Consider the following 16,763-nt stretch of genomic DNA (forward strand, 5'->3'; position numbering starts at 1 on the left):
TAGTTCTAATACACACACACACACACACACACACACACTACACAGGGTACTCAGATGAGATACAGTAATAGTGGGGTTACAACCACAGGAACGAATACGATAGAAACAAAACAAAACAAAACAAAAACCAAAAGGTATGGTTTCACATACCATGTTGAAAATAATTACAATGATATAACACTTGTTTCCATAACATGGGGTTCATTTCACTTAGCATCATCTTATGTGTTCATAAGGGCATAGGTATTGGGCTATAGTGATCTTCTGCTATGACTAGCCTAATCATGTACTAATTATTCCCTATGAGGGAAACCATAGGGTTTATGTTTCTTTGAGTCTGGGTCACTTCACTTAGTATGATTTTTCCCCAAATCCTTCCATTTCTTTATGAATGAGGCAGTATCATTTCTTCTGATAGAGGCATAGAATTCCACTGTGTATATGTACCACAATTTCCTGATCCATTCATCTACTGAGGGGCATCTGGGTTAGGTCTATGTTTCATCAATGACAAATAGTGCTACAATGAAATAGTTGTGTTGGTGGCACACATTTTTTACTCATCTGTTAAAAGGTGAAAGTTTTTAGAGAAAGCCAAATAATAAATTTCACTACAAAAATTCTGTATTGCTGGGTGCTGGTGGCTCACACCTGTAAACCTAGCTACTCAGTGGGCTGAGATCTGAGGATTAAGGTTGGAAGCCAGCATGGACAGGAAAGTCCTTGAAACTCTTATTTTCAACTATCTACTAGAAAACCAGAAGTTGTGTTGTGGTTCAAATGACAGATTGCTAGCCTTGAGCTGAAGAGTTCATTGACAGCAGCCAGGCCTAGAGTTAAAGCACCACAACCAACAAAAGAACCAAAAAGTCTATAGAGAGTTAATTATAAATTATCCATAAGTTTAACATTTAAAGAAATCATAAATAACCTTAAAGAGATACTTGACACGCAGCAAATTTTCATTTATGTTAGAATTATATATCTTATATTTTGTCATCCTCCTGAAAAATGTCAGTGTATTCCAGTAAGCAAACATGTTGTTAATTTGCTCAGTTTATGTGTCTTCTGAAGGAAGAAAGCTCCAGCATGCACACCCTGAACCCAGACAAACTATTCCTCATCACTAAGAAGATTTTATGGCTTAAAGAAAACATATTGAAAACCTGTATTTCTTAATGTAAATGTTGTTTGTGTAAGAGAAATGACTAATTAGACAAAGGTACATGATATTTGAGAAACTTCATCAAATTTTATTCAATACATTTATATTTCCATTTATTTAAGAAGTAGACAGGTAAAAGAGCTACCAAAGTATTTTATATCTGAAAAGTTAAAGCTCCAATATATTAGCCACAATTATAAAGAGAAATGAACACTAACTTTTATGGGAAATTGAATCCATTTTCTATAAGAATGTGGTCCTTTGCTGAGTTTACTGTAAGCACACAGGATTTTGTGTTAATCATTCACCGTCATCCACTCCATGCCATCTAGTATTAAATATTTCTGTAATCATTACTCAGATTCAGTGATGGCAGTGTGAGACACATGTTCAATGTTTCCTTTTGTGGTATTTCTATGGGATCACTAAATTAAACTAATATAATAAAGAATTGAATAATTTAGAGATACACAGTACAAAATTACTGAGTAATGTCAATCTTTTTTTGTGATTTTGTTGTTGTTGTTCAGGACACTTTACCATAGAAAAAAATCCATGATCAGAACTTTGAAAAGCAAGGATTTTTTCCAAAATTTTTGGAATGTTTATAAAAATGAGCCAATTTACCAAGTTCTTACTAAATTTCCACGATTAACTTAGGGAAAGCTTGGAAATGGGTATTACATGACATGATATATATCCTAGACCGAAGTTATTTAGGCAATTAAGCAGAGCTGTTATAACCTGATATAGTTGCTATTTTAAGAAATAAAATGACACTTTATTGGGACATGTAATTTTAATGTAAAGGTACATATATACGTCATTGTTTGTTGCAAGTAGAGTGTTACAGTGTGTCTGAGAAGGGGAACAAGCAGAATAATTGAAAGCAGTAAGGAGATGCAGAAAATAACAAATAGTTGTGATTGAAAGCTCAAAACATAGAACAGGCAGTTTAGATTTCCATCATAAGCCAATGGCTACACTAAGCAGAAAAAGGAAGGGTTCTGCAAATATAAACCAATTTAACTGAGTTGGTTAGTGCAAATAAGTTATTCTGTATAATTTTGAGGAAAATAGAACTGAGAATAAATAATTGTTCAAAGAGTCTGCCTAAAAAGTTGGTGTTGATCTTTTCTTTGGGTGGGGAGGTGGATGAAGAAGAAGAAATAAAATTCAAAGTCAGTTCTGGACATAGCTAAGTAGCAGTATTATTATTACATAATAATAACAGTAATAATAAATACATCATGTAATTATATTTCAAAGCTTTGTTATTTCTAGTTTTACTTTCACTAATATGAGTCTATACATTGAATGCAATCTAATTAAAAATCCCAAGCACTTTTGTGTAAAAAACAAAATCTTGATTTTCTACTTTGTATGGAAAAGGACAAGGACAAGAAAAGACTGAACAGCCATAGAGAATTATGCGAAGGATAGGCTAGGTAGAGGTGGACGCGGAAGGACCCAAGTTCTAGGCCAGCCAGAACCATGCTTAGTAACCCACACTTGAAAAATAAAATGAATACAGTGATGATAGGAGGTAAACCACAGGGAAGATAAAAGAAATAATTTCACATAGTATGTTAAAAATAACAACAACAGTGATAATGTTATATATGTTTGTCTGAATTAGGGAAGGAAAGGGAACATCAGAATGATGAGACAAAGGTAAAAGGTGAACCAATGCAACAGCAATACTTACAAGACAATATGCTGTAAACCAACTGCACAACTTGCGGGGGGGGGGTGGTTAGGGAGGAGGGAAGGTGGGAGAAAAATGAGGGAGGAGGTAACAAGTTTGACAAGAAATGTAGTTACTACCTTATGTATGAAAGTGTAACTCCTCTGTACATAAACTTGACAATAAAAATTTAAAAAAATAAAAGTGAAGACTAGATAATATAACACTTAGCTTAACTGTAAATTGGAGACTCAATAATATTTGTGAGATGACACACATATAGAATGTAGTGTTAAAATGTTTACTTACCCTTGGGGCCACTGTTTCTAGATGATAATCCCTGCTACTCAGGAGGCGGAGATATGAGTATCACAGTTCAAAGACATTAGAGTTGGAAAGATCTTTGTGCAGAATAGAGTTTGTGTTTATAATAAGTTGTAATTGAATTAATTAAATATTACTAAATTGTAATTACTAAATTGTAATATTACTAAAATGTAATATGGCAAACATGTAAAGAAGTACATTATGAAGTGTCAGTTAAAAGACTAAAGCATACACATATATAATCTTTTATTAATTCCTTTAAAAATTTAGCACTTCTGTTCTGTATGGAAACAGAGATAACTAAATAGTGAAAGATGGGGTTAAATAACATGCATTGTTGTTAAATGTATATAGATGTAGACAGTACTGAGAATGCTGAGCTGTGGTTATCATCTCCAATGTGAGTGTGAGAGTGTGTGTGTGTGTGTATGTGTGTGTGTGTGTGTGTTTTAAAAGCTAGCAGCACGGAAGAAACTTTATAGAAACTTGAAACCCTCAGCCATAGTAGCTATGGAGCTATAGTAGACTGCAAAAACTAAGAGCTGTTACCTTATTACTTTGTTTTATTCATGAACACCTGTTGTAAGTCTACACTGTAAGTCTACACTGTACTACCTGCCTGTTGTTGCTAAAATCTGGAGCACCATATGTGAAATACATGGAAAGAAATAAAAGAATTGGAGCAAATGGGAATACTGAAGTGGTGAGTTACTTCTGTAACTTAAATTCCAAAGCCTCAGAGAGAAAATAAAAATAATATTCAACTTTAATTACATACACCAACTCCTCAGATTTTCCCCAAATTATAGTGCGAACAAATGCAGGAACAATAAATATAATTATATGACTGAATTTAACATGCATCAATCCATTTTTAAAATAAGTTTGGTAAATTCTAATAAAAGGCCATTTCTTTTTTCTTTCTTTTTTTCCCCCCCCACTCCTGGTGCTTAGACTCAGGGCCTGAGCACTGTCTCTGGCTTCTTTTTGCCGCAGGCTGACCCTCTACCTCTTAACCTACAGCACAACCTCTGGCCTTTTCAATATATGTGGTGCTGAGGAATCGAACCCAGGGCTTCATGTAAACAAGGCAAACACTCTACCACTAGGCCATATTCCCAGCCCAAGGCCATTTCTTTTAAAACAATCACTGCTTTATAATCAGTTTTGATGTGCAGTTTCTAGTAAACTCAAGGTGGCGGTTTACAAAAATCAGAAGGATGTTTTTCTTATTTTGTGCAGAAGTACAAATATTGTTGTCTTGGAAAGGCTACATTACTTTTTTTTTTGCCAGTCCTGGTGCTTGAACTAAGGGCCTGAGTACTGTCTTTGGCTTCTTTTTGCTCAAGGCTAGCACTCTGCCACTTGAGCCACAGCACCACTTCTGGCCATTTTCTGTATATGTGGTACTGAGGAATTGAGCTCAGGGCTTCATGCATACATGGCAAGTACTCTTACCACTAGGCCATTTTCCCACACCATATTGTTGTCTTTATTAAGTGGTTTCTCAAATCACGGTGAAGATGAATTACCTACACTTGATCTTCTCTTTAGCCTAAGATGAGGGTGGTTGTGGGATTTCCAAATCAGCCACAGGCAGCGAGTCTTAGTAGCCGCAGAAAATTGTTTTACAGTGACATTTATGTACTATATGTCTTCAAGTAGTGATGAGGAGAGCTGAAAAAGATGTTTTTAATAAAGGGATACACTTTTTGTTTTCCTACATCTGTACAATATAATAGAGTCAATGTTTCTGTTCGGTGGTCCTTAGTGATCTCAAAGGGACTACGTGGTGATTTATTTCATAGACTACATTATCCTTGATGCAATGAAATAGTCCATGCAACTTGATAGGATATTAAAAATATACACAATAAAGTCCAATGTTATCATCTTTAGATATATAGGAAGAGACTATCCTACATGTTCTTAAAGTTCTATTTCTATTGTGTAGCCTGGTGATATACCTATATTTGACTATAGTAATTCTGTTACTAAGCTTACATTTATTCAAAAAACTATATTAAATAGACAATTATCTTTTTAGAACTGAATTTCTGATTTTAAATGATTTCATCGATCATATGTGCTCAACCCATTTGCAAGAAAGCCATCTGATGTTTTTTGTTTAATTTACATTTTAGATGCCAATAAGAAAATTTACATTGCATGCCAATTCCTAACTGAAGGCAATTTCTCAATATGTTTCTTTGGATTCTCCCTTTGTATTCTCACTCTGTCAAATCACAACTAGGAATATATCTCCTTCATGAAAATTACTGAAATCTGAAGTATGTGAAAGGCAAGATTAACTTATTTGGCAGTCATATAACTACATGTTTTTAAGCCTCCTTTGGGTACATTTGTGGAATTCCATATATTTATATGTATGATTAAGATTTTTAGTCACTTAAACTTAGAAGTTATATTTGTAATAATTACTCTTGACAAATTCGGTTGTTTGTAAACTGTGATATACAAATACAAAATTAATAATTTCTTTATAATGTATGTCTTGGATTTGCTGACAAAATATATTTTTATTCAATTATATATAAATAACACAATAAAGCAAGTATACTAAGAATTTATAAAATTGTCAAAATGTAAGGTTTCTGAATCTGCATGTGTGAGTTATTATTTTGTCATATACATGATAATTTCTGAATTTTAGAGTATATATATTGTATTCATGGCACTGAGACTTGAGCTGAGGGCCTATAAACTGCTCTAACATCTGTGCCTTGTCCTCAGTTCTAGAGTAGATTATTTTCATCTAGAAGAAGATAATGATTGACCTTTTAGGTCAGTATGTTAATACCACTCCCTGTTTATCTTGTTCTAAATGGAGAAGAAATGGACAGGTAACAAATTTATGGCATAGATATGGTGATGCCTTTAAGATGATATTGCTTTTCCACAATGCCATTATTATATAGGAAGGAACAAATAAAATATACCTCTGTAATTTCAATGTACTGTTTTAATTTTAATATAAGCAATGAATGAGCTTAATAAAACAAAAGATGAGCAAAACATTCTTCTTCAGTAATTAACAACATATTTGATAGAGCTAGCTCAGAGAAAGTTTTGAAAATTATTGGTTTGTCCTTGGGCTCCCTGTAAGCCTCTGCTCTTTCTCATTACCTCTTTCCATCTTATTTGCCCGAATTCTCCCAATGCTTATATTTGTATTCCCCTTCCCCTGAGAACCTTAAGACTGTCTACTTAACTAGACTTTGACTTTTACACTGTGAAAGCCTCAATGGGAGCTACATGAGTCTGTGGACAATACGTCCAAGGTATATATTTATTAAACACTGTTTGCAATAGACTGGATTTTTCCAAAGGCTACAGAATACAATATCATTCCAATGTGCTGGATTCATTTGAAAAGTCAATAGGCTTCTTCATCATGAAAGAGATTTACATACAATATAATTACCCTTATCAGCAATTTGTCTTTCATAGTGACATCTGCACATATTGGTTCTTTATTCCCAAATAGTAAGAGTATGGATGATAGGGAAATTGTGGCATGTTAACAAAACAGACTTTATGGTGGGTTGGGATGATCATCAGGGCAGAGCATTTGCTTTCTGTGGAAGAATGCATTTCATTGTTCCAAACTGGGCAGGCAGGGTTCCTCTTTGATTCTGAAGGCATCTTACTGACTCCAACATTATCTGCCTTTTTACTTTAAAAGTAGAGCTGGTAGCAGATGGAAATCCATGTGTTTGAAACCATTTTCTAAGATTGTGAATTATTCTTTTTTTCTATTCGGAAAAGATTACTATAATTACATGTGCTACTTTGGTTAATTCCATAGAAGAAAAAAATTGAAATATGTCAAAAGTGCTTGTTCTCATTTTATTTAGTAAGGCATTAAAACATGATGATATTCCTGAAGATACTTTAATTAAGCCACTAAAGGTTATGAGTGAACATCTTTTATTGTACTTATACGATGTGTAAAGTGAACTGCAAAAACATAAATATTCAACTTCAATATATAGAGGCTTTCTGAAAATCATACTGGTAATTCATTGAAAATTTGATGTAAGAGTTCTTTGAACTGCCCAGATTGGGAAATGAAATGTAAACACAACATAAAGAGAAGGGAAAAAAAAGCCTGTAAGAAATACTTAGGGGGCTGGGGATATGGCCTAGTGGCAAGAGTGCCTGCCTCATATGCATGAGGCCCTGGGTTCGATTCCCTAGCACCACATATACAGAAAATGGCCAGAAGTGGCGCTGTGGCTCAAGTGGCAGAGTGCTAGCCTTGAGCAATAAGAAGCCAGGGACAGTGCTCAGGCCCAGAGTCCAAGCCCCAGGACTGGCCAAAAAAAAAAAAAGAAATACTTAGGATGTTTCCATCTGATGATCTATTCACAAAAGTAATGTAAATGCTGAAAAACTTAAAATATGGCTAATCCCTTTGCTGCCTAATATTTTTGTTAATTTTACTGGATTTTGTAAATAGTGTATATAACTGCCAATATATTATATTTGCAACATGTGTTCAAAACATTTAAATTGTAAAATAGTAGATATAATTTTGCATAATTGTCTTTATATATACATATTTATATATGATTCTGGGAAAAGTGAAAGTAGACGCGTGTGTGTGTGTGTGTGTGTGTGTGTGTGTCAGTCTTGAGGCTGAATTTAAGGTTTGGGTGTTGTCCATGAGCTTTTGTTCTCAATGCTAATGCTCTATTACTTGAGCTGTAGTTCCACTTCCTTTTTATTTATTTAGTTTTTTGGTGGTGATTTAGCTATAAAATCTCCAAGAAGGATGTGGATAGGAGTGGTTGACAAAGGCTCAAAAGCTATGCATATATGATCATACAAAATAATCTTTTATGAAATGAACTACAAGAAAAGGAAACGAAATATTTTAAGTAGCTGATGAGCCGATGTTTTTGCTTTTTTTTCCTTTCATCCTGTTTGCTAGTTTGTTTGTTTTTGGGAGGGCAGGTGGGCACAGAGAAGGTGGAACAAAGGAGGAACAAGTACAACTGTGCTACTCACTAGACACTATGTGGTAAATGAACTGAACATCATGCTGATGGTGGGGCAAATCTGGGTGAGTATGAAGTAAGAGGAGACATGGTTCAACAAAAATTTTACTCATTATTTGGCTCATGTACCTATAATCCCCCTGTATATCACGTGTACACTAATAATAAAAAATTAAAGAGTCTCACAGACATTCCTACTTCTATTTTTAATTTTTTTAATTGCGAAGGTACTATACAGAGAGGTTACAGTTACATGTCAGGTAATGAGTACCTTTCTTTTTGAACAGTGTCACCCCTTCCATTTGTATTCTTAGTTTTTAAAGAATATAATTAAATATTCTGGGATATTTTCCCCATTTTTAAGATAATCCATGTTCCAATGGATTTTTAAAAAATTCTAAGTATTCAATTTTATTTAAATAACCTCTAGTGAGAAGAGTGGACCAATTACTATCACTTCCTTTTACATCAATGCATCACGCCAGGGAGGGTGAGTGGACACACAGCAATCTGCTAGCCTGGGTGCGACACCTCTTAATGGACACCGCCCCAGCCTCTGCCAGCCACTAGGGAAGTGTCCACAGTGGAGCAGGGAGTGTTGATCGTCTCATCAACAGACACAACAAGGCATGCAGCATCAGAGGCTGCTGTCAGGGCATTGATCCACACCATCGCTGGTTACCACAAGAATGCCTGGAAGGAATTTACAAGGTCCTCATTATTGACACCCACCCCATAACACATGCCCCTCTGGGCATGCCGGAGCCTTTAGCTTGTTGAGAATGTTTATGGCATCAAAACCAGAATTGTTACACAACTGGCATGGGAAAATCTCCAAAGCCTTGGCATTGGCCCCAATCAGCAACTGCTCTTTTCCTAGAATAGTCCTTTAGTAATCTTGCAGGTAATTGGAAAGCTCCATTTCTATGGCCCCACCACCAGCCACCACCTAATCATTTTTGATGGCTCTTCCAACGATCATGATGGCATCATGAAGGGATCGTTCTGTCTCCTTCATAAACTTCTCAACACCACCTGGGAGAATGAAGGTGCAAGTTTTGACCTTGGGGCAGCCAGTGAAGAATTGTACCTCTCCCCTCCAATCTGTCTCTTTAAACACGTGGCAGTGACCCAGAATTTCTGGAGTCAGAATATTCACACTGGTCTGGACTGAGCCTCCACAGGCCCTCATTGTCTTCTTCAGATCCTCCTTAGGCACGCGGCCAGCACAGAACATGTCCCCGTCAGCAAAGTATTGCGTGGCCACATCTTCCAATGCGGAGTTTAGACAAAATAAGTTTGGCTCTGGATTGGTAAATCTTCTCTAATTTGTCCTACAGAATGTTCCCTTCAGCATAGACAATTGCTTGACAATCCTCCAGTGTGTGGACTCTGATTTCAGCATTATGTTTCTCAGCTTTCAGCTCCAGCTCAAGATTTAAAAGGGCTATCATGGGGTTTTTGTACTTCTTAGGTAGCATTTCAAACCCAACATAAGAGAAAGTCTTCTTAAATGCAACACCAGCCATCAGCTGAGACTTCTCTAGCGCTCCACCCTGGACCTTCTTGATTCCAATGATGTTTAGCTGCAACAATTTATCGAGCATCATTACGTCATCATCCATCATTTTGGCATGGAAGGCTTTCTGCTGGGAAATGAGCTTGGAGCGCAGAGCCATCATGGCACACTTCTTTAGCAGAGTCCTCTGTTCCACTTTATCTTCCTTCTTCACGGTCGTAGAAGTTTCTTTGATCTTGTTAACTTCCAACTGTGTGGCTGTGCGCAAAGCTCAGATAATGATCTGAGGGTACCAGCCTTCCTCCACATAGTGTTTCACCTGCTCTAGACACTCTGCCACCAGGAGGGTCACGGAGGTGGTGCCATCACTAACCTCAGCATCTTGGGATTTGGTAAGGTCCACTGAGGTTTTTGCTGCAGGATAGACAACAACAAGAAGTTTCAGAATTGTGGCCCCATCATTAGAAATTGTTGATTTGCCTCATCCATCCACATTAAGCTTGTCCATGTGAGAGGGACCCACAGTGGTTTTTACAGCCTTAGCAATCACCTGACAGTCCCTATGTTACTCATCACCTGAGGGATACCTTGGGAGCTATCGGTCCCCTTTTTTATCAGGATAACTGATGTGGGCATCATTTTGGAAGCTTATTCAGTGGCATGCCACTCCTCCTCTGTCGGTGTTCGGGCCCTCAATGGAATTTCATATATGTTCAGCTAAAGGAAATTTTTATGAGATTACTCGTTAATACTGACTATCATCTTTTGAATATATACAGTGAATTGGTGTCTTGAATATTCAAAAATATTCTCATAGATTCATGTTTTCTCTCTGGAGTATGTTATTCGATCCTTGAAAATTGAGTACAATTCAAATTCCTTGTTTCTGAATGTCTTCTTGTATGAGAAAATATAATATTCATCATTTTTAAGTGCAAAACATCGATTTGAGCATTTTGTGAATAAATGTTGTGTAAACCAGGTACAAAGGTGTCATCTTTTAAAATATCAATATTATGCATTATTCAGCCTTACATTGTACTCCTGGGCACTAGTTAAATTTCCAAGTTCTTTCCCTCCCTATTGGGTTTAACTATAGAACTTATTCTAATTCATAAATATGTTCTATGCACAGTCTTCTTTTTAAAGTCTGTAACTGTTACTACTTGTTGGTACATATTATCCAAATTATCTCTGAGAGGAGCTTTCATTGCATAGCTTTAAATGTTTCTAACTGGCATATGGGTTTTGGGTGGGCAATTAGTGGAGAAAGCTGAGGTAAAATTGCTCTACATTAAAAAGTTCTATTATCCCACTCAGTGTTTTGTGAAGTATTCATCTGCTAGTCAAGAAGATATGACATATGGTCAGAAGAAGCAAGTAAGTCCTTCATCCTATTAGCTCATAATGAAAGGCATTTTATGGAAATAAAGACACTGTGAAAAACTGAAGATATGGATATCCTCCAGATTTGCAATTTTCAGAATGGAGGGGAAACCTTGCTTCATAACATTAGTTTTGAACCCAACGAGCATCTTATTTTTCTTTTCTTTCCTTTTTAAATTTTATTGTAAAGGTGATCTACAGAGAGGTAATAGTTACATACATCAGTAATGAGTACATTTCCTTTTGAACAATGTTCAAGTATGCAGTGGCACTGCTAAATTAAATTGTTGTTTATCAGACTCAATGGAATTTTCCAATACTGAGTTGTATTGTAGTTATAATATTGTAGCCATTCACTCCCATGATGCTGTACTATTTCCTTTGGGCTAAATCTAGTGTGATATAATTTAAGCACACAAAATTTTAAAATGACTGAAGTGGTTATAAGAGAGAGAGAGAGAAAAGATTGTAGAAAATTTTAATACTTTACACTTTTAGATACATTAAAATATTTTTCATCAATTTTATTCCATATTTCTTATTTTTATGTGATTTTTGTACATTAAATATGGTTCTCTTTCTATTCCATTGGGTAAATTTGTTCCAATAGAAACATTTGTTCGATTGTTCCAACAGAACATTTTCCAATGTTATGTCACTTAAAAAAACATTTTCTTTTTTTATACAATCTGGAAGCCAAAGTAGGTAGTTTAATAGAAATGTGAGACAAGACATATTCTCCCTTTCTTCCCTATCTCATTAAAAAAAAGGCACTTTCTTTTAGTATTTCACCATTGTAATATTAACTAAACTTCAGAGAACCAATAGTTGAATAAGGGGAAAAGGGATTGAGAGGGAAGGGAGAAGGGAGAGAGAGAGAGGGACAGAGAGACAGAGAGACAGAGACAGAGACAGAGACAGAGACAGAGATAGTCACAGAGAGAGACAGAGAAAGAACTAGATTTTCATTATGACCTTCAATGGCTAGTACCTGGTTACATAACTTTCCTCCACTGACTTTGATTCATAGGGTTTTTCCCATATTCTTCTTTCTGCAAGTCCTTGGGGTCTAAATCTGGGCTTAGATGGTGTCATTAAGCTCCATTTTGTTCAAGGCTAATTAACACTTTACCACTTGAGCCACAGATGCACTTGTGACTTTCTCCATGATTAATTGGGGTTTTGTGGCCTTTCTTGCCTGGGCTGGCTTCAAACTGCAATCTTCAGATCTTAGCCTCCTGACTTTCTAGTGTGTTAAACATGAGCCTTCAATTCCCAGTGTGTTTATAGTACTTTGTCACTGTGACCAAGTCATTATCACATAAGACTTGAGAGGTCACTTCATATTCAAAGCATAACACTATGAGGCTATTCACACTAGCTAAATAAGGAATGAATATAAGTTTCAATGAATGGATGAGAAGGGGAATAAAATATTTTATACACACCTGATGACAGCCTTTCTTCTGCAAACAAAAGAGAAAGTTCAGTGAGACAAGATGAACATGGATAAAATATTGTATCTTCCCTATCATGGATGGTAAAGAAAACAAGACTTCAATGTAGAATAGTAATTACAAGGAGCTCAGCGGTGTGAATGATTAAGGTAAATAAGGGAGACTGGAAAATAGGAATAAAAACTCAGTTAAATAAAGGAATATGTTTTGGTGTGATTCAACATAGCAAGAAGCCCATAATTAACACACACCGGCTACATTAGGCTTCTTGTTTCTACAAGGTTTCTACAAGGAGTCCTTCACCAAGGAAAAACTATGAATGATATATAAGGAAATGATATATATGAATGATACTATGAATGATATATAAGGAAATATAGAGTTCAGAACTCTAACGATGCTTTACTATATTATGAATATATTATTTGTGAGCATCCATAATAATAAACTATAAGAAATAGGTTATAATACTGTCACAAAGTTGCAGCTGTACACATTACAGCTGCCATCCAAAAGCTAGATCTCACTTCTTGTTCTCTATCTCAAGTCCTGAGCATTCTTGAATCATTTTTCACAGGGAATTGTCCAAATTCCACTAACGTCATACCAATTTGGACAAACGTAAAAGTTTTGCTTAGTCACTTAAGTGCATTCATTTCTATCATGCTATATTTTAATACCATTTTGGTTTTGTGGACATATTTTCTTTCCTAAAGTAAGAGCAAGAAAACTACTTGGCAGGCCATATAATTTGCATACACTGAACACAGTAAAGACTGGAGAGAGCTTTTCCTTATCAACTAGGCTGTATAAAGTCATAGGGAATTGTAATTGATTTTGAATTTTATTTTATTTTGTTTTTTTATTATGCTAGTATCAGGGCTTGAATTCAGGGCCTCAAATTCTTACTTGCCTTTTTCACTTATGTAGTTAGAGTTCACTAAATAGCTAGGATTCTAAGCAGGAGACACCAAAATGGCACGTGGTAAATCCACAGATAAGGTAGCACTCTGCAGTTATTTAATGTTGATCTAGAAGATAGGAGCTGGAACTCTCTTAAAGTTACAGAAATTATCAGGATCTGTTGCAATCTCATGCTCAGCTTCATTAATGTGTTTAATTAATAGTAAAAATCTTATCACTACTAGGGGCTGGGAATGTGACTTAGTGATAGAGTGCTTTCCTAGCATGTACAAAGCCCTGGGTTTGATTCCTCAGCACCACATAAACAGAAAAAAGCCAGAAGAGGTGCTGTGGCTTAAAAGGTAGAATGCTAGCCAGGGACAGTGGTTAGGCCCTGAGTCTAAGCCCCAGGACTGGAAAAAAAAAAAAAGAATATCTAGTGACTACTCAAATATTCAAAAACAAATAATGACATTAGTAACCACAAGTGAAGTAAGAGATAACTTCTTCTGGAATTGTACTAGAATTTCCCTTAATATGTTGAATGGCTTATGAAGTCAATTTGATTTTTAGTCATGCAACATAGAACACTTTCTCCTTAGAATTAGGTATAATATAAAGCCGCTTGCTATTACCATTGCTATGCACTGTATTGGAAGTCCTAGCAGAACAACTAGGTAAGTACAAGAAATAAAAGTCATGCAAATGGTGGCATGATCATGATTGTTGTCAATAGGGAACATGAAGTAAATCTTGATGGACTCAGATTTGGCAGGACAGCCTTAGATTTGACTCAAACTGTGACTAAAAAATATTTGACTGCATAAAAATGTAAAGATATTGTGTGTTATATTATGCCTGGTATGTGAAAGCATAACCTACAGAATGGAAGGTAATATTTCAAGTCATATATCTAAATGAAAAATTTCAGAAAACATAAAGAAATCTTATAACTCAACAAGGGAAGAATAAGCCTAATAAATAGAAAATACATTTCTTGAAAGACATTTATGTTTGTTGGTGCAGACATTTCTGTATGTCAACAAGCATATGGAAAGATAGTCAATATCCTTGCTTATTAATGATATTCAAATCCAACATATATGGTGATATCTCTTTTATGACTTTGATTTAGATAATAGAAGATGAGTATTATAGTCCAAGGTACAGAGAAATGAGAATATTTGTATATTGATATTTGCGCTATAAAATTATTTTTCCCAATGCAGAAAAAATTTTGATGACTATCAGAAAGTTAAGAAACTACCACATGACCAGTAGATTCCACTCTTAGATGTGTACTCAAGAGAAAAGAAAAAAAGCACAACAACAAAAAAACATGTCTATATGGATCCTGTGCACAAATAATTTAGCATCATCTATGTAATAGTCAAAAAGGGAAAGCATCCTAAATTCCACAAATAGCTAAATGCCTAATGTAATCATGGTAGTTATATAGATACAAGAGAAAGATGTTCAAAATTAAAATAACCAAGTGCTCAACTAATGCAACTGGGATGATTTTTTTTTTGCCAATCCTAGGGCTTGAACTCAGGTCCTGATCACTGTACTGGCTTCTTTTTGCTCAAGGCTAGCACTCTACCACTTGAGCCACAGCGCCACTTCTGGCTTTTTCTATATATGTAGTGCTAAGGAATCGAACCCAAGGCTTCATGTATGTGAGGCAAACATTCTACCACTAGGCTATATTCCCAGCCCAGAATTTTTAAGCATGATGAAAACATTTTGCATAGTGTCGGATTCCTCATATACAGCATTTCCAAAAGGAGTAAATTTGCAGGGATAGAAACCTGATTACAGTTTACTCAGAGAGGGGTAGATCTGAGGAAAAACATCTAATGACTGTATCACTTCTTATGGGCTAATGAAAAGATTTTGGAATTAGAACTGATGGTTGCATGGTATTTTGAATATACTGTGCCCTAACACTGGCTAATTGTATGTTTAGGCTTATCTTATAAGAACACACAGAATTTCCGTAATCAATTTTATGTCCAAAGTAAATGTAATTATAAATCATGCTTAAATTTCCCAAGAGAATCTATTAGTTATCTAAATCAGAGAGATGTGTGTGTATTATGCACAATACCATTTTCAGAATGATGTGTTTGATGTTTTATTGTTAAGAATGATATGTTTATATAGCTTCATTTGTTCAGCTATAGAGAAAGTAGATATTTTATTCATGCATCTGGTTACGGTATCTAAGTAATAATCTTAAAATAGTATCATTCCTTATAAAAGTGAAATTATTTTTGTTGCCAAATTTTCCAGTGATAGGTCATTCATATATTTTACATGGGGTATATGCACCCCACAGTAGTGATTAAAGCACAAATTAAGTTTTGATCATAAAATGATCACTCAATAAGAAAAACAAAAGAATGTTTTCAGAATTTTAATGCATGTAATATTAGAAATCATTATAATATTCTAGAAAATATTACTACTGTAGCTGATACTTTGCAGTTCAGCAAAGTTAAAGTTAAAAGAACTCTAGACTCTGGTGCTGGTGGCTCATGCCTACTTATTCTGTAGGGTGAACTATGAGGATCTCAGTTTGAAGCCAACCTTGAAAGGAGAGTCTGTGAGACAATTAATGCCAGGGGCCCCACCCCTCACCTCCCCCCAAAAAACTGGAACCCTGCCTCAGGCTTTAAGGATAAACCTCCAGGAACAATACTCACCCCTGAATTCAAGCCCCTGGACAGGCACACACAAAAAGAAAGAAAGAGAGAGGGACTAACACACAAGCACACACACACACATTCACACACACAAACACACATCACTGAGAGAGAGAGAGACAGAGACAGAGACAGAGGACAGAGACAGAAAGAGTGACAGAGAAAGAGAGAGAAAAAAACAGGAGAGAGAGTGAAAAAGAGAGAAAAAAGAGGAAGAGAAAGGAACCCAAAGTCTGAAAAGCTATATGTTATATTGTTGTTGTAATAATTTTACAAAATCTTATTCATCTGTAATTTAGAAATTATAGCAGCTAATGGTATACAATACCAAATTTTTCTTTTTTTCGTCAAAAAAGGACACATTAAACATAATTAGGAATTACATTATAATTCAATTGTAGTTTAAATTTCAATTAACTGGCATTTATTTTTGTACCTGGATTGTCCATGAAATTACTGGGGAAGAAAATAACTAATAAATTTCCCATGTTTGTGATTTACAAACCAAATGCTACTGCTTCAATTTTGATGTTTCTGTTATAATTATTGATACTCTTTATGGGGTCTTTATTGGGTCATAAGACATA

General features: G+C 35.3%; 1 pseudogene; it reads right to left on the reverse strand.

Moving 5' to 3' along the window:
- Positions 1-8,737: 8,737 nt before the first annotated feature.
- LOC125347574 lies at positions 8,738-10,396 on the reverse strand (annotated as a pseudogene).
- Positions 10,397-16,763: the final 6,367 nt, after the last annotated feature.

The sequence above is a fragment of the Perognathus longimembris genome, chromosome 3 (assembly GCF_023159225.1).
Source record: "Perognathus longimembris pacificus isolate PPM17 chromosome 3, ASM2315922v1, whole genome shotgun sequence".
Classification (NCBI taxonomy): Eukaryota; Metazoa; Chordata; class Mammalia; order Rodentia; family Heteromyidae; genus Perognathus; species Perognathus longimembris.